We start from the raw sequence: 9342 nt of genomic DNA, 5'->3' as shown, positions 1-9342 counted from the left end.
TATGTATTAAAATTCTTAAGATTTTCTAGAGAAACACATTTCAGCTCCATCACAGAAATAAATATGGAGGAGAGAACAAAATAAAAGCACTTTACATAGATGGTTTCCTGATTCCTGATTCCAAACAGGCGAACCACTATAACAATTAGTGACATCAGAGCTCTAATGGCATTTAATTCAACAATTTCCTATCTACATTTGCCCTCACAGCACTGCAGTAATCCAGTCCGGCAGCAGCATCAGTCCGACCTGGGCTGCTGCCTTCCACTGAAGCTTTCAGTCTCTTATCTGGTCTGTTTCTGTCATTCCCCTCTCCATCAGAGGAAATGGACAAGCTCCAAATTAATCTGCTGAACAAGTGGGGCCAATGTACATAAATTAAGCCGAGACAGAAAAAGTCTCCCAGTTATATGTGGGTGATTATTGACCTTTTATTGTTATTTTAAAGTGACATTAGACAACTTTTTTGGTTTTAACTTATCTTTAAGATGTTGATTGCACAATGTAATAACTGAAGAATGAAGACACCATCGTAGTTCAGATTGGTTTCCTATAAACCTCACTGTCACTATTTCTTTCTGCCACCTGGCACGAAATTTCCCAGAAAAATGAAGGCTCAATTTACAGCACGAAGGAAGCATGTCTGCCACTCTGCAGCCTAAACAGAAAGAGGATAGTGCCCTTGTTTTCTCTGGTATCCATCAGGAGCTTTCCCCTGGTAGCAGAAACAAAGGAGGGTGGAATAACTGGAGTAATTGTGGAAACTCTAACCAGCAAGAGACAAAGTCCAACTACGGAGAGAGCTTTAGGACTTGAGAGGGTTCAATACCGACATTCAGTTGGCCTTAATATTTCTACTGGATCAGTGAGTAACAACACCTGCTACTTATCAATACAACCAGGTGTTTTACTAGGTTTTTCTAGTTGGGATTCTTCTGGTGGTTTCCCGCTTTGAACAGTAGCCAGGCTGATAGTAGTGGCCATGTTGCTAACACAACCGCTAGCAACCAGAAACAATTCATTCATGTTCATTAAGAATATCAGCACAATTATAAAAACAGTGGGGCTTTTTTTGATATTAGGCAAGGCTTTATAATACAATTATATTATTGTATTTTATGTTTCAGATATATATAAAATATCTTTTCTGATATTATGAAAAATATTGCATGTGGCGGGAAATATTGCCATGTTCCATATGACTGAATACCAGCCCAAGTCTAGAATCTATATTAATATAATATAAATAATTCCAAACATATCTGTTATTTGACATCTTGATTACTGTATGGTTGTTTACATAGGTGACACTCTCCATATCTTTAATGTGAATGGGCACACTGACCCAAACCGCTATTACTACAATAATTTGCATGACTGTGAAAGATCCCAGCAGCACTGGACGTCAGTGTAACGTCAGAAAGACGTCACCCGCAGGTTTCTGAAGAGCTGTTTTGAAGCTCAGGGTGAGCTGCTCCACTGTTGCCATCTTGGCAGGGTCTGACTCCGCACTTAACTCCTGGCTAATCCAAAAAATGGGCAGCAATTGGGTTTTGCTCACGACCAGAATGTCTGTACTTTACATGTGAAAGATGTCCCTGGCATGGACCGTTTTGAAGACGCTGGATTTTGTTTACTTAACAACACAACTTAAAACCAACACATTATCAACATCAGCTATTATCAGTGTTCTACGTCAAATTAACGTTGGTATTTGACGTTGTCCTGACACTGAATTTTGGTACCTGACCTCACAACCTATGTTCAAGCAAATATCAACAACTGTTATCCTCATGATGTTAGTGGCCAGCTGCCTCCAGGGACTAATCCTGAGGTAAAAAAAACAAAAAACAATTTAATCAAGATTAGGGAACAATTGTGGTCTATGGTTAAAAGAAAACAAATGTTGACTGTTGGTAAAAAACAGGATACAAACAGCAGCTTTCCTGATGTTGCCCTTCATCTTGTTAAGACAGTCTTCAAGAGCCTGTGTTGGTCCGACTCTGATTCACATTTACATTTATATCATTAGAACACAGCAGATGCTAGAAAAAGAACAGGATGTTGTCGAACCTCCTGCATTTAGCCCAAGGAACCTGAGGACGGGGACTGCGGATAGCATGTCACATCTTCGAAACATCTGCTGGTTGAGAAATTAATATGGTTCACTTCCTACTATGAGCAGTGTGCTACTGCCTGATCATTTTGTTCTGAATATCCTCCTCCCTTGATCCTGTGCTCAGTGGGAGATTTTTGATGAAATCATGAAGGACAGTAATGATGTTCTAATCCCTCGGAGACTGGCTCCAAACGCAGGAATAGGCAGCGATAATGCCACGAATCTGTGGGAGTCTCATCTTACAAGGTCTATCAGAGCAGCACAGTGCTGTAAATAAAAATCTGAAACAGTTAGTTAACTTTCAGAAAGAGGCAAATGCAGAGAGATAAAGTGGGAGGATGGGGAAGAAATATACGAGGCAGGGTGACACAGAGGTGACACTGAGGTTTTTATGTCTCTGCAGTGACAGTCCGTCCCGTTCTCGCGGACATGATATCTCAGTGACGCCTTGAAGGAACTTCCTCAAATTTGACACAAACATTCGCTATGACTCAAGGATGAACTGGTTAGATTTTGGGATACAACCATGAGGAAGTAATTCTAGTTTAGTGTGTTTGTTTTGATTGTCCTGTATCTTCTTCCAGAGGGGAGGGGGGGAAACAGGCAGTGTCGAGGGGTGGGATGAGTCTCTTAAAATACAGCTAGCTTTCTTGCCCAGTGTAGATGACACTGAGGGGTGGTAATGTGGTCCTGATGACCTGCTGCAGGTCCTTCTGGTCCTCCGCTGTGCAGCTGCAGGTCTGGAGCCTCTCAATTGTGCCTCAGTAGAAGTTTACTGGCAGATGTTGAGGGAGTTGGACCTGTTTTAGCTTCCTGAGGAAGTAAAGTCTCTGCTGGGCCTTCCCCACCTTATGTTTGTCATTTTGATTTTCCAAATGAAAGTGAAACGGTTCTTGGACACTGGGGAAAGAAGGTGGACTTTGTCCTTCTCCTTCCCAGTCAGCAGTGGTGATCTAAGTCTCTGGGGGGACTCAGGCAAAGAAGAAGAAAACACAGATTATTGGTAGATGCTACTATATACAGATGTCCCCTAAATGCCTCACATGCTAGCAATGAGTAGATGCTAGCTACAGCACATATCATCAGGGGCCCCTCTCAGGGGCAGCAGCAGTGCAGAGTAGTGTAGTGTCGTTATGGGAGGTTTAAGGAGGTTTATAGATGTCACTGCAAAATGTGCCGATTAGAGGGGCCATCAGGGGCCCCAAGTATTTGCCTGGGTTGCCTCTCCTGATGATGCACCTCCACCCAGAGGGATAGAAGATCCATTCCATCTGTGACGTATATTTGCTTCTCATTTCCATAACAATACGCAGAAGGGAGATGGCCATAAGTGCAGCCTCAGCTTTTTCTCCTGCTGACTGTTCAAACTGAGATGATGCCTCACTTTAGTAATCTCAAAGATTTCTCTGATCTCTCAGCTGGGTCTGATATTGCTGCAGTATCACTGGGAGAGTCTGGGTGTTAATTTTGTTGTTGTATTTTCATATCCAGCAGAACATGGCTTTGCAGATTAGATCAGATCAGATGTGCTGAGACTAAAGCCGCTGCAGATATGGCAGAGCTTCAAATTGCTCATTACCTCGCTTCATTGACGGCTAATTTGTAAGCCTGCCTCACCAAGAACAACACACACAGCAGCAATAGCACTGTGTGAACATAAGTCTCCCTTTATATGTGTGTGCATTTGTGCTTATTCATCAGGAATCTGAGAGTTGGAGATGATCCTGAAACATGAGCAAAGACAGAAAGAAAAAATCTCATCTCCTCTGATGTCTGAGAGCTGTTTCCCCTCCATCGCAATGAAGCAATCAAGTGCCTGCACATCCTAAGAGAGGGATGTGTTAGAAGTGCTCGACATCAACCACCTTCCCAAAAGGTAACAAACATCTGAACAAAATTGCCATAGAACTGAAGAAAACTCATCTGTTTTATAAGGCAAGGCAGGTTTATGAGTGTAGCACCTTTCAACGACAAGGGAATTCAACGCTTTATGTAAGACATAAAAGGCATTAAAACAAGACTTTGGAATATAAACAACATATAAATATGATTTAAAGAAGAACTGGGAGTTGGAGCAGACCTCTGGTTTTCTTGTGGAGATTTAGATATGTGCCGCACAAAACCTGAACCTGAAAACCTGAATTTAGTCCCAAACTATTCATTCGACGCAAGTCAGGATCTAAGAACTGGACCTGTGCGATCCACATTAATGGTTTTAGTGCAGACTAACTGCAGAAATCTGCATGAATACTCGTTTTGCAGTGACTGATATATTATCATATATGATTATAATTGGATTGTTAATCTTGATGCAGCAATATGCGAGAAGCATTTTACTGTTGTAGCTACCCCAGGACTTTTAATGACTTTATATACAGTCAGGTTGTTTAGATCAGGGGTTCCTTACCTTGGGGTCGAGCCCTCTTAAGGGTCACAAAATAAATTTGAGGGATTGTGCGTTAATTAATTGGAGATAAAAGAAGGAAAAATAAAGTTTTCGATAGATAAATTTGTGTGAAATTTAAATGGGAAATGTGACAAGGAGACCAAACTAGATACTGCTTTTTTATACAGGGTCTAACGGTTTAACAATTATTTTTTGAATGTAAAATCCTGATGCTTGCTTTTCCATTCATTAGTCTTGTTGAGTAGCTCATTATTTTTCTGCTGTAACAACCATATGTTCACTGGTTCATCTGCACTGACTGGTTTTTACATGAAAAGCCAAATTATTCATTAATAGTACAGTGAAATGAACCATATTTAATTAATAATATGCATGAAAATGATTGAACATATATGCATATGCTTCTATATAAATTTAAATTTAATATGTAATACATAATTACATGCACTGTTTTTTCCTTAAGTGTATCCAAACCACGACCCCACCCTGCCCGTCCAGTTTCCCAGAAAGCACCACCCCGTCTACGAGTGCTGTGATCAAAGAATCACGGAGGAGATTATCACCATGGCAACTGGTCTGTCGCGATGATGACATGATTTGGTAGATTTTGCGGAAATATGCTGCAGCAACCATGCGAGGGAATAACCATGCATATCCCATCACTGCCGCTTTATGCCACACACACCCTCCCCCCCTCTCTTACACACACACACACACTCACAGGGGAATTAATCAGAGAGAAAAGTGGGTCGCCTGCTAAGCTAAGCAATAAGACAATGACCTCTGGCCAGTGGTCACTCCCCAGGCCAGTGCATTTAATAACACTGACATTTACATACTGTGAGAGCTTTGTGGTGCAGGAACAGAGCAGCTCCCTGACAGCAGCTCTCAGTATGCGGTCTGGGGATCTCCAGTGGTCCTGCAGGGCCTTAAAGGACATGTCTCACACTATTATATATATATATATATGTATAAATATATATATTTTTTTTTTTCCCCAACAATCCCATGAAAAGACCAGGCCCGCTTACTGCTGTTACTGCTACTACAATTATTGTGAGGAATTTAATATTAAATCTTTTAAATTCCAGTGTTCCATGTTCTTTTCCTGCATGCAATGGTTTCAGCTCTTTCATCTTCTCATTCAAAATCTGCGCCTCCCTTTTAATCAAGCCCTAATCAACACATTAAAACAGACTGAACTATTTGTCATTAAAAACCCCAGAGGGCCAACAGTGTGTAGGAGTCCTTGATGTGTTATCACTGCTCAGGTGAATTTCCATTTAATGACGTTCCATGTCCTTTTATACTGACTGGCCTTTAGAAAACGCAATAACACACTAATACATCTAATGAATCACCTTATCTATGCCTTCATTATACCATTACACATAATTAAAACATCTAAAAGACAGAAAATGTACGTGTTCCTCAATTTACCAGCATCATCTCTCTCCTCTTACATATTGAGAGGTTTTCTGCAAATAAGTCACATCCTCAGATAAAAGAATAACTGTTATCCATCTCTGACCTCTGTTGGTGGCAAGTAAGAAATGCAACAAAACTGATGGAGCTCATCTCCCTCTGCATGATTTTGTTGTGTTGTTGGTTTTGTCCTCCATTATTGAGCGATGGATAATCAGCTAATGGAGGGGGATGGAGATGTTGTGAAACTCCATCAACCATTGTTCCAAAAAGAGCTTAAATGACTTTGAAAGGCAATGAATCACTGCAACTTACTACATATAATCACCGGGTTTGGTTTCAAACAACAATTAAAAAAATGCACAGCATGCAATATGTTACAGGTGTGTGTCCTGTTGCAAACACTGAGGCAGAACAAGCTGAAGAAAAAGGATTTCACTAAATCAATATTGAAATAAACAGACTTACGGTCAGCCGTGAGATTCTGGTCCAAACAAACAAACCCAGAGGGGCGAAGCAGGTTTGATTATTAGCTCTCAGGCTAATGCAAAGCATTGACTCCTCAGCTCTGTGTCTCTTTCATCCTCTCACTTGGTAAACACAGTCAAAGAGAGAGAGAAAAATATCTGTTAGAAGTCTGTCCGAGAAGCTGTAAGAGACCTCACAAGTGTTTCCCATGTTTTAGTCCATTCCCAGACACCAAAATAAATCCGGCCCATACTCGGCCCAGATGCTTGTTTTCTCGTGGCCCAGTATATGCCCAGTTCCACGGCCTCAAACTGGCCGATACACAGCACGATTGTCAGATGCTACTTCCACATCTGGACCAATTCTGCCACACACACAGAAAACCTTTGTGCCTGTCAGTCACTATCGGACAGCTGGACTCTGCCCAGATGTGAAAGTGTATGGGCCAGACTTGGGCCGGCCATATGTTGGGCCAGAGGTTTCATTTTACTCCATACAAGGAAGATGGATTATTCATAGCTCTACAATGCGCACTGCATTATCACACAACAACTATCAGTCTTTCACTTTGACAGTTATTTGTCCATGAATTGGACAATGACTGAAAAAAGAGAAATGGTTTGAAGAGAGTGAGGAGACAGGAGTTGAACTGAGTGACAGGCCTTTTTCAACTCTCATCCTTGGGAGTTTATCTTCACTGTATGTTTACAATAAAACAAAATTTAATATACACAATGTGGCAGCAACAAATATTAGATTTACACTCTGAGACCAAAGTATATTTTGATTTCCAGAAGAAAACCTACAGACACATCAGAGATACGGCATCAGTAAATTACCAAGAGGCTTGCCAGGAGAAGACTGCCCTCCGCCAGCCTGCTGGTCTCACCCGGGTTTCCATATCTTCAAAAACATCTGCAATGCAGGAATGGGCAACGTGTTGGTAAAATTCATCACATATTTCAAATCTAAATGGTTTCTTTCTTTTCTCACTAAATATAAAAGCTAAATTTCATGACACAATAACAGTTACAGGACAAAGAAATAAGAGTTAAAGTCTGGCTCAAATTCTGCCAGATCACCATTGCTAAAGAGATTACATGTATATCATTGCTTTTTATTCTGTGCCTTGGGAAGGCTCCAAAGCAAATATTAATAATGCTTGATGTCTTAGTTTTTAGGAAAGTGAACAACAATGACTGTATATTAAAACGGACATCTCGTCTCCACTTCATCCCACTGCACAAAGATGAAGCCAAAAATTCTTTCCTTCATTTTGGAAAATCAGTCTGTGCAGTAGTGATATGGGGGAACTGTGATATCGAGGTCCAGACTTATCAGAAAAATTATCACTTGAACATCTGCATGAGAGCTACATAAAAAGACAGAAACCCTGTTTTTAATTTGGCTCATGTGGTATCTGCTAATGGAGGGGGAGGGGTTTATGACCTATACTGCAGCCAGCCACCAGGGGGCGATAGAGATGTTTTGGTTTCTTTTTTGCTAAACTGAATTGTTCATCTAAGTTGCACTGATACTGTTGCAGTAGCAGAACCATTTTTCTTTTTTTCCCACTTTTCTCTGTTTTTTACTCTTATTTATCATTTGCTTTAAAATAATCCCCATTTTGATAATTACTCACTACTGCTCCCTCCCTCCTCATTTCCCCCCGTTTCCTGTAATCTTCAATGCTTGAGATTTACAGCTCAAGATGACATTACCATGCATTATGTTCTGTTCCTGCATTGATTACAATCACAAGACTGTGTATAAAAGCTTCTGGCAAATCAGTTGTGTTGAAAGGACCACTGAGGACACAGACTCCCAATTATGGAAACATTTCAAGGAAGCATATGCCAGAATCAACAATTACAGTTTCAGCAGACATAGCTGCTTGAGCTCTCATCTAATTACAAACACTGTCGCGGTTGCATAATCACATTCATTCACATTCATATTAGAAGAGCTGCTGCCAAAGAGCAGTATACAGTAAATTGTGCCGATATTGGCTCATAATTTTCCATTACCCCCACACCAGCACGTTCTCCTCACAGACTGCATTAAATGCCTTCATGTACTTTTCTAAAAAAAAGAAAAAAGAAAAGACCCCGATGAGCAGAACAAATCACAGGGCACTCAGCAGGTCAACATGGTTCTCTCAGCCGCATGTGTCTTCCACTGCATCCCACCCAGAGGCTGCAAATAAAGATGGACGTAGCTTCCGTGACGTCACCCATAGGTTTCTGAAGCTCCGCTGTCATCATCTTGGCGGTACTGATTCACCTGGTTAATCCGAAAATGGGCAAAGAGGTGGGGCGTGTGTGGAGCAAAGACTTCGCTACACGCCGGTTTAGTAACCGTAGCCGGCATACGCTCCCGTTAGCATTGTTAGCTTCTTGCTCAAATGGCTAACTCGAGGCTAATTCATTTGCTGACTAATTAGCTAGTCAACGAGCTAAGCTAACAAGCTAGATATGGTGAAATATGGTGTAAATAGAATTTTACTCAACTCAAAAACAGGAGCATAGACTTTCCCACGTTCTGTTTCATACTATCCGTCCCCAACGCCACAAACACGGCCGACAGGTCACGACTGGAATTAGCTGAGTTGATGCAGGGCAGACAGCTAGCAGACAGCTAGCAGACTCTAACGGCACCCACCTGTGACTCAAAATGGCCACGCCCCTAATTATAGACAATTCAATTTAAACGGGTCAGTTATAAAAGAATTCACCTCCGTACAGGTGTCATGAAGGAGGAAATTAACTCTAGAGACCAAAACTGCTTTTCGTACCAGGTTGTAAACATGTTTATTTCTGCTGTTGCAGAGTTGCACATTTTAACATGGGAGTCTATGGGGATTGACTCACGGTTGGAGCCAGACTCTAGTGGCCATTAGAGGAACTGCAGCTTTTGGTTTTTC

This window comes from Seriola dumerili, unplaced genomic scaffold (genome assembly GCF_002260705.1).
Source record: "Seriola dumerili isolate Sdu_G_001 unplaced genomic scaffold, Sdu_1.0 BDQW01000069.1, whole genome shotgun sequence".
NCBI classification, from domain to species: domain Eukaryota; kingdom Metazoa; phylum Chordata; class Actinopteri; order Carangiformes; family Carangidae; genus Seriola; species Seriola dumerili.
Note: the sequence above shows the minus strand (reverse complement) of the source record.